Source organism: Tachypleus tridentatus, chromosome 1, assembly GCF_004210375.1.
Source record: "Tachypleus tridentatus isolate NWPU-2018 chromosome 1, ASM421037v1, whole genome shotgun sequence".
NCBI classification, from domain to species: Eukaryota; Metazoa; Arthropoda; class Merostomata; order Xiphosura; family Limulidae; genus Tachypleus; species Tachypleus tridentatus.
Window position 1 is genome coordinate 43658433 of NC_134825.1, and position 19949 is coordinate 43678381.

At 31.5% G+C, this 19949-nt stretch overlaps 1 pseudogene; it reads right to left on the reverse strand.

Annotated features, from left to right (window-relative positions):
- LOC143232390 (UDP-glucuronic acid decarboxylase 1-like) overlaps positions 1-13910 on the reverse strand; it is a 37168-nt pseudogene extending 23258 nt beyond the window's left edge.
- Between the last annotated feature and the right edge of the window lie 6039 nt (positions 13911-19949).

The following is a 19949-nucleotide window of genomic DNA, read 5'->3' on the forward strand; positions in this document are numbered from 1 at the left end:
TAACACTGCTCAATATAAACTTGTGTTTAGAAAACTAAGCTTTTATACATTATAATCATATTTAAATTGTTTTTAAACAAATAATGACACGATATCAGATATTAAGAAATGTGAAGTTTGTTTAGTCATAAAATTCTGAATGTTGTAGGAAATATTCACATAAGATGCATGCTTTTACTATTCCCATAAGCTAATTAATTATAATATCTATTCCTTCTGATTGATTTAACATGTAACTCAATATAAAGATATCATCTAACTTATTATTACCTTCAACAAATAATGGATTTACAATATCATGGTTTATAATTTCAGAGTTCTTATGTCCAATCCAATGTTCAACTATGTTTTTTCTCCCAGTAAAAAGCTATTAACAATCGTCGTGCTGTAGCTTTCCATCAAATGTTTGTCCACTAGATGACTTCCAACAAATTCAGCTCCACCAGAAATCTACATTAATAAATGAAGCCATTTAACCTTGTGAAAAATAAATTAAAACACATATGATAAAATGCCCAGACATAGGTAAAGTCTTTCAAAATGGTTATTTCATATTTTTATTAATTTATAGTATTTAAAGAAAAATGTTAATAAAAACAATCTATAATCCATAGCTCAACCATTCTGTTTTTTTTGCTTTAGTTTTCTAAACTGTATCTTGGTTAAAGAATCTGAAAATGAAAAAACAATATTTAGAGTACTACCACAAAGTTTATTATACCTTACATAAAAAATATATTATGCAATGTTTATAAGCAAATTCAAAAATAATTTTGAAAAATCCTATATTATTAATGACATCTTTAATACTTTGCTGAATTCTTTGAGGATTTTACAGATTAACAGCCAGTTTTGTTTCAAGTACCAACATGTAACTGGTAAAATGAAACTAATCAGTTGATTTCTCACAATACCAAGAGAATGCAAAAAAACTAAAATCCTGTGTAAAACAAGACAATTATCCAAAAATCTCATTTCACGGATTTTCTGATTAGAGCTATGAAGCAAATAACATGTTAACTATTTTAGTTTTAATCAGTCTTCAGAGACAAAGTGCAAAACTAAAAACGTTTTCACTGAAATGAGTATTACATAAATTCTTACAGCAAACATTCCTAATTTACCATTTGTTCTTTAAATAAATGACCATTAATTCAATAAATTAGGATTACCAGAGAGGTAATCATACAAATGGCATCGGTGCCAACTTTATTTAATTATGAATTTCACACTACCCTACTGTTAAAAAGAATGGCCTGTGATAGCTTCCTTTCTCACCCAGATTGCTGCTTTACTTGTCTTCTATTCCTGTATTTACCAACAATGTAATACATGAAGTGAAAATTTGGAAAGATAAAATTAATGGTAGCCAAACTGAATTTAATTCAATGTATTTATACTTGTTTGTTTGTAATTGTGCACAATGCTACACAATGGGCTATCCATGCTCTGCCCAGCATGAATATTGAAACCTGGTTTCTAGCATTGTAAGTCCACAGACATATTGTTGTGCCACAAGGGAATGTATTTATATTTGTATCATCTGGTGGGTATTATTAAACATACATTATTTGTGACTACATTGCACTGTGTATTTTAAAATAATTCTTATATTCATTGTGTTCTTCAAAATATACAGTCAAAAATCTTAAGTTAAACCCACTTATATGCTAGACAAGAAGTTACATTAAATTAAATCATTTATAAACTAATGTTTGATTTGATGTAAAGATGAAAGTCCTAAAAATATATAAGTAGATTTAAAGCACTAAATTATATTTTTTAGGTCTGACTATATCTACAAAATAACCTTTTACAAAAAAGTAATTTATATCTAGACAAAATTACAAAGCTAAACTACAGCTCAAGCTACCTCTACAATCTTTTGATCAATCTTCCACGGAGAATGTATCTTTATGTCATCAAAGTCATGATTCAAGAGAGATCAATCTATAAAACTATAATACAAATCCATAACTTTTTGATTATATTGTTTAATCATATACATAAAATATTGCATGTCCTGAGACAATCAAAATTCTTTATCAATGGGCCTAAAAACTCAGGAATACTGCTTCTGATCAGTAAAGGAAAAATGCAAGAAATCAACAACAAAATTGAAGGAAACATAAAAGAGTAAAGAGGAAAAAAAATGGAAATAGAGATGTAAGTGGTAAAAAGATTACACTTAACTGTGTGTTTGGATTGTTTTTTCTCATACTGTTGAATGAAATGGGACACTTTACAGAATGTGCAAAATGTTGAATATGACTGTAAAAGATCTTCTCTTCTAACATATTATACTGATTTAAAACCAACTGTAGGTCTGTGAAGGAGCATAATTTTGACTATCAAACACTTCCTCCCCACCTCTAAGCCCATCAGTGAATAAGGCTTAATATCACTTGATTATATGGATCACTTCAAGATCCTGATTCTAAAAGTCAGGTCTACAGATTGTAGAAATAATATTCTGAATGGCAGCAGAAATGGTCATTCACATTTTATTTACGGTTAATTTGCCAATGGGAGATAATACCAAAAATCAGTGGAAAGTGTCACAAATTGAGTTTAGACTGCAAACATCAAAAGGTTTCCAGTGTTTCAGAGGAGGAACTCCCCCCTTCTCAGACTTTCCAATATTCAGTTATTTGAGCTCCCAGTTTTCAAAATCCTGAATATTCCCATGCAACCTCTGTTATAATAATAGCTGGATGATTAGTGGAACTTAGTAATCAATTAATCATAATGATCGTTAATCAATTACATTCAACTAATTGATTGTTCTCACATGAGTGTCAGATAGCTGGAATAATAAAAAATAATAATAATCAAAACATACCATTTTTCCTTTCCTGAAAATATATTTCTAATTGCACATCTATCCAGGATACTTGCATGTCAGTAGCAATGAGCTAGCTCGTACATAAAAGGCATATGTTTAATGTAAACCTCACTAGTACATGATTATGTCATCCTGTGATGACAACCTTCTATTAATAGTAGGCAAATGCTCAGTTGTTGATACAAGAATTTCACCCATTCCTGAAACACTTGTAGTTCTTTTGTCTTTCCTTGGTCACAACAAAATGTGACCTCCTACAGATAAGTTCCTAAGGAGCCCTTGCTATTGGGTGTCATATTCCTTGAGCTTTCTCTTCTCGCATTTTCTAAAAAGAGTTCATTTATGTTTAACGTTTTCTCTGATATCTCCATAACTTCAGTATGTTATTTGAGCTATTCTGTGTGTGAAGGGGAAGTATTACTTCCCAAATTTTAATTTTTAGGTAAGTAAAATACATGCTCATCTTTTTACAATGTTACACACCCTGAAAATGTATTTCCAATAGATATTCACCTTTACACACTTCCCACCTTTCCTCCCTACTTCTGATGCATTCTTTCTTGCCTGATCTAAGAATTAACTTGTTTTAAGCATAAGTACTTATGGGGAGCTACTGCAAAAGATTGTTGTGTTTCCTTCCTAATAATATAGGACTATCCTCACATAACAATGTTATCATGCACTAGCACAGTTCATGTTAAACAAATGCTTTTTAAATAGGAGTTAGTTCAATGATAGTGGCATGCAAATTTCATAAGTAGATGTGTGAGGAATCAAACTATTCTGTGTGAAGTGGTAAAAAAAACACTGATTTTGATCACTAGAAATAATCAAAATGAATAATGAGATATAAGAATGACTATACTTCAATTATTTTGGTAGTTACAATAATCAGAAATAGTAATTTAGATTGGGTAACTATTTTCATGACATTAATTGATTTATTCATAATTTTGATTAAATGATTATTTTACACAATACTAACCTATGTAATTGATGTTTGTACATAACGTACTATAATGACTAATTGCTCAGCTCAATTTATAACAAGATGAAATATCTGTCCTCTGTCTGAATTGTAAACTTAAAAAAATGTGTAGTTGGATGCTATGGTAAATATAAAAATCATAACTTTCACACCATTTATTTATAGCATATTTTTACAGTATTCATTATTACCTCACCAAGCTTTAAGAACTGAAAATGTACATATTTCAAACATGGTAAACACTGTATGATGGTCAGAGTGACTTTATAGGAAAAGATAGCATCCAAAGTAATGGCAATAAAGGTGCTTTCTGTTACCCACTTTCAACACATAACTTTTAATGTCCTTAGTATTTTATGTGATTAATTAATAGACAGTCACTGACCATAGAAGTGTCTTACAAGCTGAAGTTGAAAGGTTACAGGTAAAGACAGAGAGTTGATATAACTCAAAAATAGCTCTTCATGTCACCCTTAAGGTGGCTTTGGACTAGCAACTTCAGGTGAATATATGTATTATTGTAATAGTGGCAGCAATTCTTTTTTACTGCATTCTTCCATAGAGAGTACTAGTGCACTCTCTGAGATATATGTTTGTGTGCCTCCATCCTACCCTGTGCAAATGATATATTGTAGAAAACATAATAGTCTTTTTCCACATAAGGAAGTGGCACCATCTACGAATGTCTTTAACATTAACTTACATCAAAAAAACTAAGTAATCAATAACAGCAGTAATTGGGGTGGATGGGTTGTAAACTCTCCATTATTATGCCTTTTGTCCCAAATTATCATCACACAGAGTTTTGGTTGAAGATGGCCCAGTGATACAGAACTAGTTGGATAAGAGACAGACAGAGATACACACTGATCATGTTATATTTACACTTCACAATTTAACATTTCTTAATGAAAATAGCTAGTCTATCAGATAACTTCTAGGCCAAATAAATATAGATACTTCCTGTATAATAATTACAATAGAAAACAGTCTTTCTCATTTGAAAAAAGGCACAAGGGTTGTAAACAGTTCTCACCAAATGATTCATGGAGGCTGTTACTGAAGTGCTGCATCTTGATTCTTTATTTGTAAAATTGAACAATAAGAATTAATTTGTACTAACTGAATTTTAATGTTTCTCAAGTAACTAAGTTTTAACAGCAAAGATTGCAGTATTTAAATTAAAATACAACAATCTAATCTTATATATGATCACTACAACATTCAAAGTACAAATACGTTCAATCAAGTAATTATTTATAATTATACTAGCTCCTTCTGATTATAAATGTAATTAAGTGAATATAAATATAATGGTGCTCCTGATGCTATATTCAAGTTAGGTTTAAATTCTTTGATTTTTAGTGCTTCCAAACATTTTCTTTTGTTGGGGTTTTTCTACATATATATATTTTACCTTTTTTAAAACTTGTGGTGTTTTTAAAATACATGTTTGTTTATATTTAACTCTTTTTGTTTTCCATTATAATTGCACATGATCATTACTTTTCCACCTGTTTTTCTATATATGGAAACTTTTGCAATCTAAGCATTCTATTTTATATGCTATGCAATTGGTATACATTTCATTCCAACTTTGACAGAAAATGTTTAAGGTTGGTTCTTAGTAATAATTTCAATTTTTTCTCTTTATTTTTCACTTAATTTGTACCATAATTTAAGTAATTTTTCATTAATAACACCTACAAATTATATTCATCCATAAATGCATTTCTTTTCTAACTTTTTTGAATATTTTGTTAAATTCTTTTGCTATTGTTTTCATCTATTTTTTCTTGATTTATTGTTTTCTTTAATTATATCAATTATATTTTGAGAGTTTTCATTTTTCATTTTCAAACATTCTTTTAGATTTTCATTTGTTTACATTTTCATTGGTGCATAGTTTAAGTGTTTCAATTTTTACTTCTTTTTAATGTGTGCAGAAGACCAATTTCCATAAGTTTTATTGTAAGTCTTCTATTGGTAAATTTTCAAACTGAATGGTTTTTTTTCATATTCATGTACATGATTTTTTTATTTTTCTACTGTGAATTTTATATATTTATGCTGTTTGTTAATGTGCTAAAAGCATATTTCTTCTCTTTTAAAGCTACACTGGATATCATCCTCACATTTCCACCTGAAAAGCAATGGAAATGTAGCTGTATCAATTTCCTTTGTCTCAATACTGATGAGGAATAGCATTGACAGTACTGAAGACAACAACTTCTCATTCCTTAACCTCCTCTCCATACAAAAAAGATTTTTCAAACATAAAATAGTTCTTAATTCCTGATTTCAATACAAGTTTCACATCTTCTAAAAGTAACTTTAAATTGTTTGCATCACTGCCTTTCATTTAATGCAATTACAACAGCTTCTTCCACTATTATTTGAATGTACATTAAAGCTACACATATTACTATTGGGAATTTCTTTTTCAGTTTTTTGTTACTCCATAAGATTTTTATATTTTTTGTATATCATCTGAAGAAGCAAGCTAAACATTTAAATAATTCATAACTGAAGCTGTCATATGTTGATATGATTTGTCTCATTAAAAATGTTGTTTGCGTATCTTTGGTGCTCAAATATAACTGTGATATTTTCATGTTTGTACTTCTTAAAAGCAAATATAGATAAGTGTTTACCAAATTTTTGCCTTATGACTGCTTTAAACATGCATTTAGCTTTCTTTTTCAAATTTTGTAAAATTTTAAATTATTTTTTTATTTTTTCCTCAAATTCTGTTTTTAATATTATCACAACAGTACTATTTTTATTAGTTTTTGTGATTATTACTTCTTTCAATTGTTATTGATTCTTCATAGCATTCTATCTTCTTTACCAATACTTTGATTTTTTAATGTTTCTTCACAGAAGATTGTGATTTCTTCAAAAATCCCTTAAGAAATTCATTACAGATGTTTTTAACAAAACTGACAAATTGTATGTGATCTATTTAGATTACTAGGTAATTAATCTTTCTGCACCTTGCTTGGCATTACAAGCACAGTGAATGCTTATTTTGGAAAGATCTTTTAGTTAAATATATTTACATATCATAAATTAATTATTATAAAACACTCTACATTGGAATGTAATTTCATTCATTGATTATACATTAATTATCCTCTTTGATTTGTGTGCTACTGTACTCAATGCATGCTGTCATTAAATATTACATTTATAGGGAAACAACTTTTCTTGTCATCTCAATTACTGTTATAAAATAATCTGATTTTACTAAAACAGATTTTTAAAAACTAATAAATTGAAAACTTTCAATCTCTTTATTATAAAGTGGCATACATAAATATTTGTTTGCTTTTCTTTATCTTTGCCATCAAGCTTCAAAATACATTTATAGAAGTTCTGATTACTTAAATACTCTATCTAATACACAGAAATGTTTAAGACTTTTCCTTAAATATTTTCCTTAGAACAAAAAATGAGATATATTCCTCAGTGCCTTTATCTAAAGTGTACTATTTAAACATGTAAATATTTACTAATCTTAGTGTCATTTCCAGCCTGTATTACACTGAAAGTTGAATATTTGTACTGTTATTAATTAAATCAGATTTAACATTACTTGATATTATTATGTTTACAGTTTGTTGTACTTTTGCATTTGACCCCCCACATATGTGAACTCTACAAGAAATTTATAATGGAAAACATAATTCTAATTATAAAAGCTTAGCCAATAGGCTATGAGATGTATAATCAACAGAAGTGATTCAAATACATTTTTGAGACTAAAAATCACACAAAAAAGTCTTACCAAAATTGTTGTTTTTTGTCTTTATATCCCAAAAGCTTAACACTTGGGGAAAGTTGTGGAATCATTAATTTCCAATTTAGTCATTCTTTCTTCCAATTCTTGCTATTTTACCTCCATATCCATTGTACTTAAGTTCCAAAGTGTATGTCTGAAAAAAAGGATAAAAAACATTTTAGGTATCGTAAATAAATTGCATTGCAACATTTCTTTACAAAAGTGATTTAAATCTATATTTAAAATATAAGTGTGCCACTATTCATATAATAATGTCTTGCTTTTATTTTAACATTAAGGGGAAACTTTTACACATAATACAAGATTCAATATTTAGATTGAAAAACTCTAGAGGATAATTTAGCAAAAGAACACACTAAATGTTTAAAGGAATGCACGCTGGAAAAGCTATAAATAAATTTATACAGGTATACAACTAGAATGAAACAATATACGTCAACTGTTGCGTGCTATGTCTAACAGGTGGAGAAACCAAGCATATTTCATTATTGACACACCAGCTGCTTTTAACTTGATATTTACTTTAAACACTGGCATGATTATATCCCTATATTCTTCTGATTAGCCTTACTTGATGCATGCTAGAAGCTGTACAATTATGATAAATTCACATTTATGTTTCATAAGATGATACTAGACAATTATCATCTTTACCCTAATAACCTAACTATATATACTTATTTGAAAACATATACTACTGTATACGGGATTTTCCTCTCATGATACAAAATATTTACTTGGTGCCTTATGAAAGGATATACATTAATTAATTTCTAAGATGTGGATCCATCTTCACAATGTGATAACACGTATATCAGAGCTGCAGAAATGACCTGTATACATAAACAATGTAATGTTACTTTCCAAATATTAGGCTGATCATTTCCAATTTTTAATAAATGTCATGACTGTTAAACATACCATTACTCCTCAGTAAAAAAGAAAAAAAAAATTCTTCAGCTTTATCTCAATGTACCTTTATTTGTAAAGCCATATAGAAATTTGGTGAATTATATATTAATTCAGCATACTTAAAAACCAAAATGAATCAAATAAAGGTAACATTTTTACAGAATGGGGAATATGCTGGCACTACTACTGTTCTTTAGTAGATAAACTATTTTAAACATAAGAGACTCAGTTTATAAGCCTCTACTATCCATAACCAGAGTAGAAACCAAAGATTTCCATAAAATCTATTGTTCATTTATTAATGTGTGTGTATTGATTACAAGATACATATTTCAAACATTAAGATAAAAGAAAATTTGTTCTATTTAGAATAAAGGAAGATGTGTGTTTCCCACCCCCTGATATTAGCAGCAACTCAATGCCTCTAGATGTCTGACACCTAATACATTTATGCATATACAGTTATATTCCAATAAAGTTGTGTTTATTTTAACAGCCTGTACATCACTACATGACCAACACTGCTGAACCCTCCTGGTCCTTCAAATTTTTGGAAAGTTAGAATCTGTACTTCAAATATTTTGCTACCAATTTATCAAAATATGCATAAAAATGTTTTGAGAAATTTCCAATTCTGGAAAAAACTCCATGCAATGCTATGGATTACTTATTATTCAGATTTACTCATTATAAATAAAATTGAGAAACACAGACTTAGTATATTTTCAGGGAACTTTTCACAAGATGCTACACATATCATCAGCTAAGAAAACTAATGCTCAAGAAAGACTACTTAAATGAAACATTGAGTAACTAAATGACAGAAAGCAAAAAGTTGTTAGTGAGTCCAATCAAACTGAAACTTTGTTGCAAAAGTTATATCTTTTAGATGTAAAAATTACATCTAAATGTCACATTTGAATAAGCATTTGCTTTTCCTTATCTACATAAATGGTATTATTTAAGGTAATAATTAACAAAGTGTGCTGAAGATATTGAACTTGTATTTCTATCTTTACTGAGAATGTTGAGGTATTATAGAATACACTGGATGAAATGGACAAATATTTAGCAAATTATCTTTAATCATAGTAAATGTAAATTAACACATTTATGTTATCATAATCTAGTTCACATGTTTAAGGTAGATGGCAATATATTCATTACCATGACAGAAAAATAACATATAGGTGTAATAGCAGTGAGTAAGTCATCCATCCCACCTAATGGGAATAGTAAAACTTAAAATAAGTTTAGAATGTATTTATAGGTATACACAGTATAAGTTATAAAAGGTAATTATTCTTCAAACAAGTATCTAGTTATCTAGATCTATGTACAGTATTTTGTACACCTTCATCTCCTTATCTAAGAAAGAACATTCATTTATTGTTAAAGTTTCATAAAGTGATCACTACAGATAAGATGAATTTGGAGTTGGAATAGTTATCTAATGCTGATAAATTAAGATAATTAATTTTCTGAATGAGTAAGCATGTTAAAATATTATGAAGTTATGTTATTGATCATGGGGAGAAGCAGGTCAATTTGATAAAGGCATTTAATCTCTTTGTACTGTATTCTAAAGGCAAAAGGATAAAAAGATACAAGTTTAAGACTGGAGAGAGATGGAACAGGTTCCAGTTAGAACAGTTTTATGCTCCTGAAAAAGTAACTAGTTTATAGAATCAGTCATAACTAAAAGTCATGGAGGCAGCACCTTACAAAGGTGTATGTGAAAAATCACTGATTTCCAAAAAATTAAAGGATTGGTGTTTAGAAACAGTCTCAAAAACCCAAATATTCCTTTCCCATCTGTTAATTAGCTTAATTTTGATTTATAATATGAATACTGAAGTTAACACTATATTCATGATGTAAAGAATGAATTTTTATTACCACAAAATACGGTGATAATATATTACAATTATGGTCGCTACAAGCCATCTCTTGCATGTATGGTAGTGCCACAATGTACGCATGCAGTACATTTCTTGGGCACAATATAGTTAATACCAGATGATTTTGCTGAAAAACTGCAATTCACTTATTACACAAGTAAAACTAGCTGAAATGCTAACATTTTCCTTACCTCAAAATGTATTTTGAACAGATACCTCACTTCACCAGTAACAGGTATTACCTCATACAGATTTGCATTAATTTATGTAATTGTAATATCTATATTGTTTATTTCCTTTCAGATGTAAAAACTCTATGACCTCTGGACAAAAAGATGTTGCTGTGGATGGAGGGAAATAGTATGAACAAAAAACACTGAAAACACTGGAAGGGTTGGCATCAAGGATGAACCTGTTAACATCTTAGACATCAGCTCCAGCTGCACCATATGCATTGGAACCATCGGTACTGTCAATTACCATTGGAGACCACTTCCTTCAATTGAAATACCAAAGCAGCATCCATGATCATATAATTACAACAGAAACACTGACACTTGCCAATAATAACAGCAACTATGAGAATTCAATAGAGTTCAGCACAACCAAATTAATGAGAAAAGGCAGACAGTATTTTATACGTGAACATGTGACTGCCTTGCAAGATATCAGCAAGAACAATTACTATATTGTTAAAGACCAAGTCCCTGCATTGTTCACAGACAAACATTACTGCACATGCATCACCATGCAGTATGTTGATGTCAAGGTGGCAGGTACACTTGTGTGAATGCAAGATACCAGTTCTAGGAAAGTGCAATCATGCCACTGGTATATTATTTGCACTTGTAGACTACACCTTAAAATTTGGATACAAGCCAGCAAGCTTTGTCAGTGGAATGTTGAGCAGGAGAAAACGACATGTCCACAAACTGCTCACTTCAATTGCCAATCAAAGAAAATTAAGGCAAATCATATAATCAAACACAATATGTTTACAAGGCTTTCAGTGGAAGATGACAATTTGAAGTTCATCAACAACTTCATTTCTACTCTCTCATGCATTGGACATAAGGTAATGTTTGGAACATTGCCAGAGATCAAGTATAAGAACTATGAAATGGAGAAAGGTTGAAAAGAAGAATTCAAGGAATTAACTGATATGTTCACTGCAGCTGTGGTGGCAGACATGAGAGACTCCATTTGCCAGCTAATAAACACCATGGGCCAAACAGAGCCAACACAGTGGATGTCACAAGGTGATTCAGGATCACAGCATCTAATTGCAATCCCTTTTCCAACTTTCTGTTATCTCCTGGCATGTACAAACTGCTGAGGACAACTATATGGATAGCATTTCAACATGTACAAATCAGTATTGTTCATAGAACATAAAAATGGCATTTATAGACTACAAACCAACTCTTACCTACCAATTTTTCCAGTTTGAAAAAAAGTGGCTTCTGATAAACCCAAAATATCCAGGCCTTGGGTGTAGTTCAGACAGTCACCCAAAAATATAATCATACAGAAAACTGTATCTGATAAAATGTTCTAGGATAATATGTCAGCTAAACTGATGAATGTGTACAAAACAGTTGTCATTCCTAAATACTTTAAAATAAGAGTCCCAAGAAAATTCATGCCATTTATGATATGAATTTTCTGAATTATTGAGGAATGCGATCTTATGATATTTCTTAATGTGAACAATGTTTATATGTTTTATACATTTTAAATGTGATATATATCCTTATGTAACATTTTCTTTCTGCACAGTATAAAGTTATTTCTCAGTATTTTCCAATTTATACGTTTGTGCTTATTTTACATTCATTAACTGTGCTTGATATATTACCAAAAACAAATATTGTAATTTCAAATTGATCAATTTTTATGGAATCTGGTTTAATGTTGTTACTCTGTTTATAAATGCAATTTACTTAGTCAAAATGTATTTTTGTGTTAGCCATTTCCTATTTTTAAAAAAGGGGGGCATGCTGAGGTCAACTTGCTGACCTTGAAGAGTATATACCATATCAAAGCCACATTCCTATGACAGGATCTCCTGGAATTAATGGTTTCAACAATCCAGATTGCTTTACTAACTCTTTATCAGATAAGAAACCCTCAAACGTAGTAGACAAAAATGAAATGCCACCTTCTTTGATTCAGATTCGAGAAAATATAGTTTTTTTGTAGGTTGTTTTCATAAAAAGTAAGGGCTGGCTGGCCAAACGCCAAGCGTGTAACTCGTAATCCAAGGGTCGCGGGTTCGCGCCCGCGTCGCGCTAAACATGCTCGCCCTCCCAGCCGTGGGGGTGTATAATGTGACGGTCAATCCCACTATTCGTTGGTAAAAGAGTAGCCCAAGAGTTGGCGGTGGGTGGTGATGACTAGCTGCCTTCCCTCTAGTCTTACACTGCTAAATTAGGGACGGCTAGCACAGATATCCCTCGAGTAGCTTTGTGCGAAATTCCAAAACAAACAAACAAACAAATCATAAAAGTCAGGCCCATTTTATCACTAGATGATTTTATAGGGAAGTGTGAGGCCTACAAATCTCATACAAAATAGGTTGCTTCGCATTCAGATACAATGCAAACACCTATACTTTGTTATCAGTATCTTCTCTAATAGGTGAAGTGCAATACACCTACCTCAGAATTTCATAAAATGCTTGAAAATTATCATTCCACAATTTGGTTGTCTTTTGTGTAAGAATATACATCAGGTACTTTTACAGTATTTATAAAGCACTGTATAATAACATATTAACTACAAGTTAAATGTTTCAGTGCAATTTACTGTGCAATAAATGACTAAGGTCCCATGCTTGCAATTTTAGTTTTTCAGAACTTTCCAAAAATTATTTGGTATTTAATTTTGCTCCAATATTACTGCTATTTATAAAGTATATTACTTGTCGTATTCATGGTTATTTTTATTAGTTTATTAATTATTGTTATTGTTTAAAACCAGATAGTTTTAATCACTAATTCTTATTTTATATTTTCAAATATAATATTAGGCTATAATATTACAGAATTTAAAAAATAATGAGTAATGAATAACATGCTGTTTTGACTTAAATTTTAACAATGTTAACAAAAGCGTTCTTGTATTTGAAAAGTAGGATGTTACTAAAAACGTAACGCCATTATTAACGTCTTTTCTACTAAAGTTGTTATTATTAAACAACGATATATACAGGGTGGCCCGTAAGTCCATACCCATCCATATGTTATTACGTTATATTCAATTACGCATGTATTACAAATTTGTTTTTTTTTTTTTCAGAGAAATATGGCCGATGTAAGCCCATGTGCACTTGAAGAGCGTATTGTGGCAAGTACGTGGGTACATGGTCGCAAGAATACTTGTAACACTACATAGATACACTGGATACAAAAGATATAAGGATAGGTAGGGACTTACGGGCCGCCCTGTACCAGGCATTACTATATCTTTCTTATATTTACTCTTTATTGTAGAAATGGCAATAAAAGAACTATAATTTTATAATCATCGTGCATCTGGTTCAACTTCAATACTGAATCTTCAGGCTTCACTGTTCCATGACGAGTATTTCAAATTTAATGGTATATCTTCAACTAGCTTATTCTATCATTTGACCTTGACAAACAGTTTAGCTTAACCACTACACTTAAACCACCATATTCACAACCACATCTAGAACATTTCAAAAAAATTTCATTTCTAAATCGCTTTATTTTATGTTCACAAGTTAACTTCTCTATTTTGGCTCTCATGGTTTTGGGTCAGGTCAAGGATCTGGTCCAGCGATCTAGATGTTAAAAATAACACCAAACGTCTTCTCTTTCTAATCACAACAACCTGAATCTTTCGGGAATGATTTTGTTTTTGGATTTGCACCAAGATGCCGGCTGGCTCGTGTGGCGTGTAATAAAATATCAAAGTTTTATGTCCAAATGTACTTTTTAGCATAGATTACTAGTTAGAGCACTTGAATCAACCTTTGGGTCACGGATGCAACTCGATCAATCAACATGCCTACCCTTTCAGTCATGGGGGTGTTATAAAGTCAGGGTAGATCCCACTATTCACTAAAAAAAATGGAAGCCAAAGAGTTAGCAGTGAGTGGTGTTGACTTGTTGTATTCCTTCTAGTCTACTATTATTACTAAATTTAGTTGCCCGGCATGGCCAGATGTGTTAAAGCGTGCGACTCCTAATCTGAAGGTCGCGGGTTCGCATCCTCGTCGCACCAAACATGCTCGCCCTCCCAGCCGTGGGGGCGTTATAATGTGATGGTCAATCCCATTGTTCGTTGGTAAAAGAGTAGCCCAAGAGTTGGCAGTGGGTGGTGATGACTAGCTGCCTTCCCTCTAGTCTTACACTGCTAAATTAGGGACGGCTAGCACAGATAGCCCTCGAGTAGCTTTGTGCGAAATTCCAAAACAAATAAACTAAATTTGGTATGGTTAGCACAAATAGCTCTTGAGCAACTTTATATCTCAAAACATAACTAAAACTTATTTTTGAATCGTTAATTAAAATAAAGATGCCATTTGATAGGTTATTACAGAACGTACCACAAGTGGCATATTTAATGGTAAAGATTTAGTAACACTAATCTTATATGGTTCTTCTATTTTTTTATTATTAGAATTTTAAATTTCTACATGGTCATTGATTTACCAAGAAACGCCTCCCAGTGGCTCAGCGGTAAACCTGAAGTTTTATGTTTTAAGTAAAATAGCATGGATACCCGTTTGATTCTCTAGCTGCTTGAAGTATGTGATGGGTGAACTGATAAGTTGGGGACGTAGCACGTATACATGTGGCGTGTGTCACTTTTCCAGGCGGGGATCCTTCTTTATTACAATGCGTACTGTTTGTTGCCTGGGGTAGGTGGACGGTTGTTGTGTTCGTACGTTCTTACCTGTAACATTGTGTCTCACTTAGCTTAGCAAGACTGGGGTACAACGTTTTTAGATAATTTTCTGAATGGTACTGGTACTCGAAGCTGATACATATTATTTTGTTTTTCAGTCTCTAAGATCAAGGAAAATTTTAATACATAGTCTGAACTCATGTTATGGTCTGACTGTATAAACGTCTTCCATCGGAAAGAGCTCTTATACATACCTTTTCACGTGATTTACTGATTTGCACATTCAAATTCGATATCATTTGATACATGTCTTACTTTCATAATATATTATTTCTAATGGTTTGATAGATCTGTTTTCGATTAGCATAGGTTAGGGGTTAGTGTATTATCTATATCATATTGCCTGTTTTCCTTATTTTGGAAATAATAAGTTAAAACTATAATAAATGCTGAGCTTAGAATGTTGTATGAATAGTGCAGGTTTTGTTGTTTTTTTTCGCTTAGCTTTTGCGTTCAAGTTTAAATTCAACCATCCATTTCAGTTAACCTTTATTACAACTTTTCAGAATTCGTCAGCCTTGAACGTCCACATCTATTATGATTTTATTCTTTTTGTGTATTATTTAATTTCACAATCTAATCACACCTGAGCCCCTCTTATAATACAAGGATCTGATTATCTGCTGCTCTGTGATCTCTACTCACACTGAGCGCAGAAAATAGTGAAAACACAATGTTTTTTACACAAGTTAAGTAGGCAAGTATTTATTATAAACACTTTGTTCACAAACTATTAAGGGAACATATATTACTACTGTATGAATTTTTTTCTTCCTAATTTAGCTTAGAAATACATGGGTATATAAATACTAACTACTAACAGCGGAAACAACCTTATGAAATTAACACTAAAACCAGTAAAGTACTAAGTTTATAACACTAGTGTTAGACATTAAGACAATTCATACAAAGTTAACTTTCTAACTTCATGAGGAAAAGAGGCTATCATTATTTTGTATATTTGTTTCAGTTAAATACTTTAAGAAGTAACCATACGAAATATAACTGCAATGCACAGACGAATGTTCATTGCACAGCGTGGTCCAAAATTATCTTTCCTATTTTTAAATTTAATAATTAAATAACTGAGGAAATACAGTTTTCAACATCTTGTAACCCAACTCAAGCAAATTTCCTTATTGTCGTGTTTAATTTTCACTCCAGCGAGTAATGTAACCGGGAAAAGTGGCAACCGTGCAAGAAAAGGCTTAATGCGTCTTTTGGGTTGTGGTGACTAAGTCCATGACTGTGGTGCATGGTAATTATAGGTGTCGGTACAAGAAAGACATATGGAGGCACGTTAAGGACATCATTTATCACACACCTATAGCAGACATCACAGAATTGAAGACCAGAATAACAGACGCCATCGCCACTGTAACTGTGGGCATGCTACAACGAATGACGACTGAAATCGAAAATCGGTTAGACGTTGCTGAAAGCCACTAATAGTGTAGAAGTTTATTGATATCTAAATGAAAACTGTTTGAGTTCGGTTAAAAAGTGTTGAAAGCTGCATGGTTGTATTTCCTTAGTTACTTAATTCTTAAATTTTAAAATATGAAATATAATTTTAAGCCACCCTGTATGTCTCCTTTTAAGTCGTACATAATAATGACCACGATTGTATTAAAGACTCTCTGATTCATATTCTTGCATATTAGCAATACATTGGACTCTGAATTAGAGAAAATACAATATACCTGTGTCTGAAACCAATAGGGAAATTATCGCTGTATACTCGTTTCACTAGAATGCACTGTAACTGTCTTCTAGGACTTAAATGAAGATAATTTCACTTTAATTATTATGTTAATAATAAATTGTCACAATAAAATACTTTGGGGTCAGACTTCCTGAGGAGCTCAATTTGATGTCGCTAGTGTTCAGGGACAAGTTTCGCTGGCTACGTACTTTACACAAAAAATATTATAATTTTTTCGATAGATGATAGACAGAACTTTCTAATAATTTACGTTGAGTTTGTGTTAAGTGTTTCTAGCTAACCAAGGAAATAAATAATGGTGGAGTGTTAAAAGTAGCATGTCGCCAGCAGAAAAATTTAATTTCAAAGCAGTAACACGAACACAGAAAATGTCAGTATGACTCAGGTCCTTATTGGGATTAATTAGCAAACATTTATGTTTTGAACATTTGTTATTAGCTGATTTTTTCCATTACGTTTTCACGTATAAAAATGTGCAATACAACATGTTGCCATAATTATGTGTTTTCCTTTATGGTTATTTTCAATACAATAATTACAAATTTTTGAGTACATAAAATCAATCTGGAAAGTATATAATTTGATTGGATAATGCTCTAAACACAGGGTGTCAAGAGATTTTGTGATATGTCCATTTGGAGCTTCTAATAAAATTAGTTATTTTAAGCATGTAATATCCTTTACTCATATATTTACTGTAGATGCTCAAATTAAATCATTCTGTAATATCATTACTTAAAATAGTCAAGACATTTGTTGTCATCAACTGCTGAAAGTTAAAAGTAAATTGTATCATTCAATAAAAATCACTAAACATGTAATTAATGTGTTCTCCTTTACTTCAATTTTGCTTCAGAGAGAAATATCCAGAGTACACAGTGCTGTTCCCGCCATATTTACTTTCAACAATGTGCAAATTATTTGGGTTGGTTGGATTTGAAATATTTTATTCACACATCAACTAATCTTCGTGCAAGAAAAGTATTTGAAATGGAATTACATGACAGTTGTGTATCACTTTAACTGTATAACTAACGTTTCAAATGGCGTGCGTGGTGGTAGTTTCAGGCTTAAATGACCGATAAGTTACACAGCTAAATCTGTGAATGATAGTTAGAGGTCTATTTATAGAAACAGATAATTGGAGTCATGGTAAAATACGTAAAGAAGATCACTATTTTAATCCAATCCCTTATATATATTTTGCACTTCTTAGTATAATGCCATATTACAATAAAGGCTTAAGTTTATGAACTAGTTTAATACAAGATAAATATTCGTATTAACCTCCTATAGCTGGATTTACTGTAGAAATCTTTAAATTAAGTTACACTAATTTCTACACTTATCTTTGCTAATATACAAAGATGGTATGCATTTCAATGATGGGTTTCATATTTGTATTTTTTAGAAAATATACAAAAATATATTTTTAGAAAATACATCAGCAGCTGAATTATTATCACAGAAATGAGGCAGTTGAAGAGAAAATATTTTTATAACTTGTTTGCTTTTAGCATTTTTATTCTAAGTACAATATAATCTGCCAAAAAGAGCATATATTAAGAACAATAGTCATCTTCATCAAGGTGGAAAAGTATGACTGAATGTGGCTAGAGTGCTAGATTTTTGGCACAAGGTTGTTCATTAAGAACTGTATAAATCGTGTTTATAGGATAATATATTTTTAACTAGTTTTCAGTTGAAAAATGGACACTTAAGAAATACTGGGATTTATAGAAAATAACATAAGGTAAATGTTTTCTAAAGTTAAAGAGAAAAATTAAAAGAAAGTAATTCTGTGCATCTGATGATCGCTCTAGAAGTCTTCCTACTTAGACAACAAAACAGTGTTAGTGTTTCTATTAAACTACGTATAGTTCACTATGTTCCAGCCATTGCCTCACAAAAACATAGAGAGAAGAATAGATGATACTACTGTGGATTCGATACACAGAGAAATTATTACGACAAAGCTAACTCTTCGAAAGACACAAAATACTACACATGTCTACCAACAGCACGTGAGTAATAAAACAAACATATAGTTTGATGCAATTAATAAAAACTAGCGTTTCATTAAGTACAACAGTAAAATGGCACTGTAACAAGTTAAAGAAAAAAGATTAACCTTTTAAACATAAGAATAAGCATTGGTAATATTATGTTTAAATATTTTTATCTGCAATAACAGAGGGCGCTACCATTCTATTGGCAGTGAGTTTGGATATAGCTCGCTTGAATGCACGGGCTCACTGACGCATTTATGTGATTCCACACCGTCCTACACACAGCTGTGTACACCATTATTATTTCGTTTACAGTCTGGTGAATAAATCTTAATAGGTGTGATAACCCGACGTCCATTTCGTCGCGAGAATACCTTCTTTCAGCTTTCAAAAGCATGGAATAATCTTTTAAAGACTTTACGTACTGTGTGATGCCTTAATTATTAGGGAACCCACATCAATTTTAGCTATAATCAAAACACATGCAATTGATACAACAACCAATGTTCTTTGTTTTCTTTACTGTATAATTTAACATCACTATGCATTATCCATACGTCTGGCCCGGCATGGCCAAGCGTGTTAAGGCGTGCGACTCGTAATCTGAGGGTCGCGGGTTCGCATCCCGGTCGCGCCAAACATGCTCGCCCTTTCAGCCGTGGGGGCGTTATAATGTGACGGTCAATCCCACTATTCGTTGGTAAAAGAGTAGCCCAACAGTTGGCGGTGGGTGGTGATGACTAGCTGCCTTCCCTCTAGTCTTACACTGCTAAATTACGGACGGCTAGCACATGATAGCCCTCGAGTAGCTTTGTGCGAAATTCC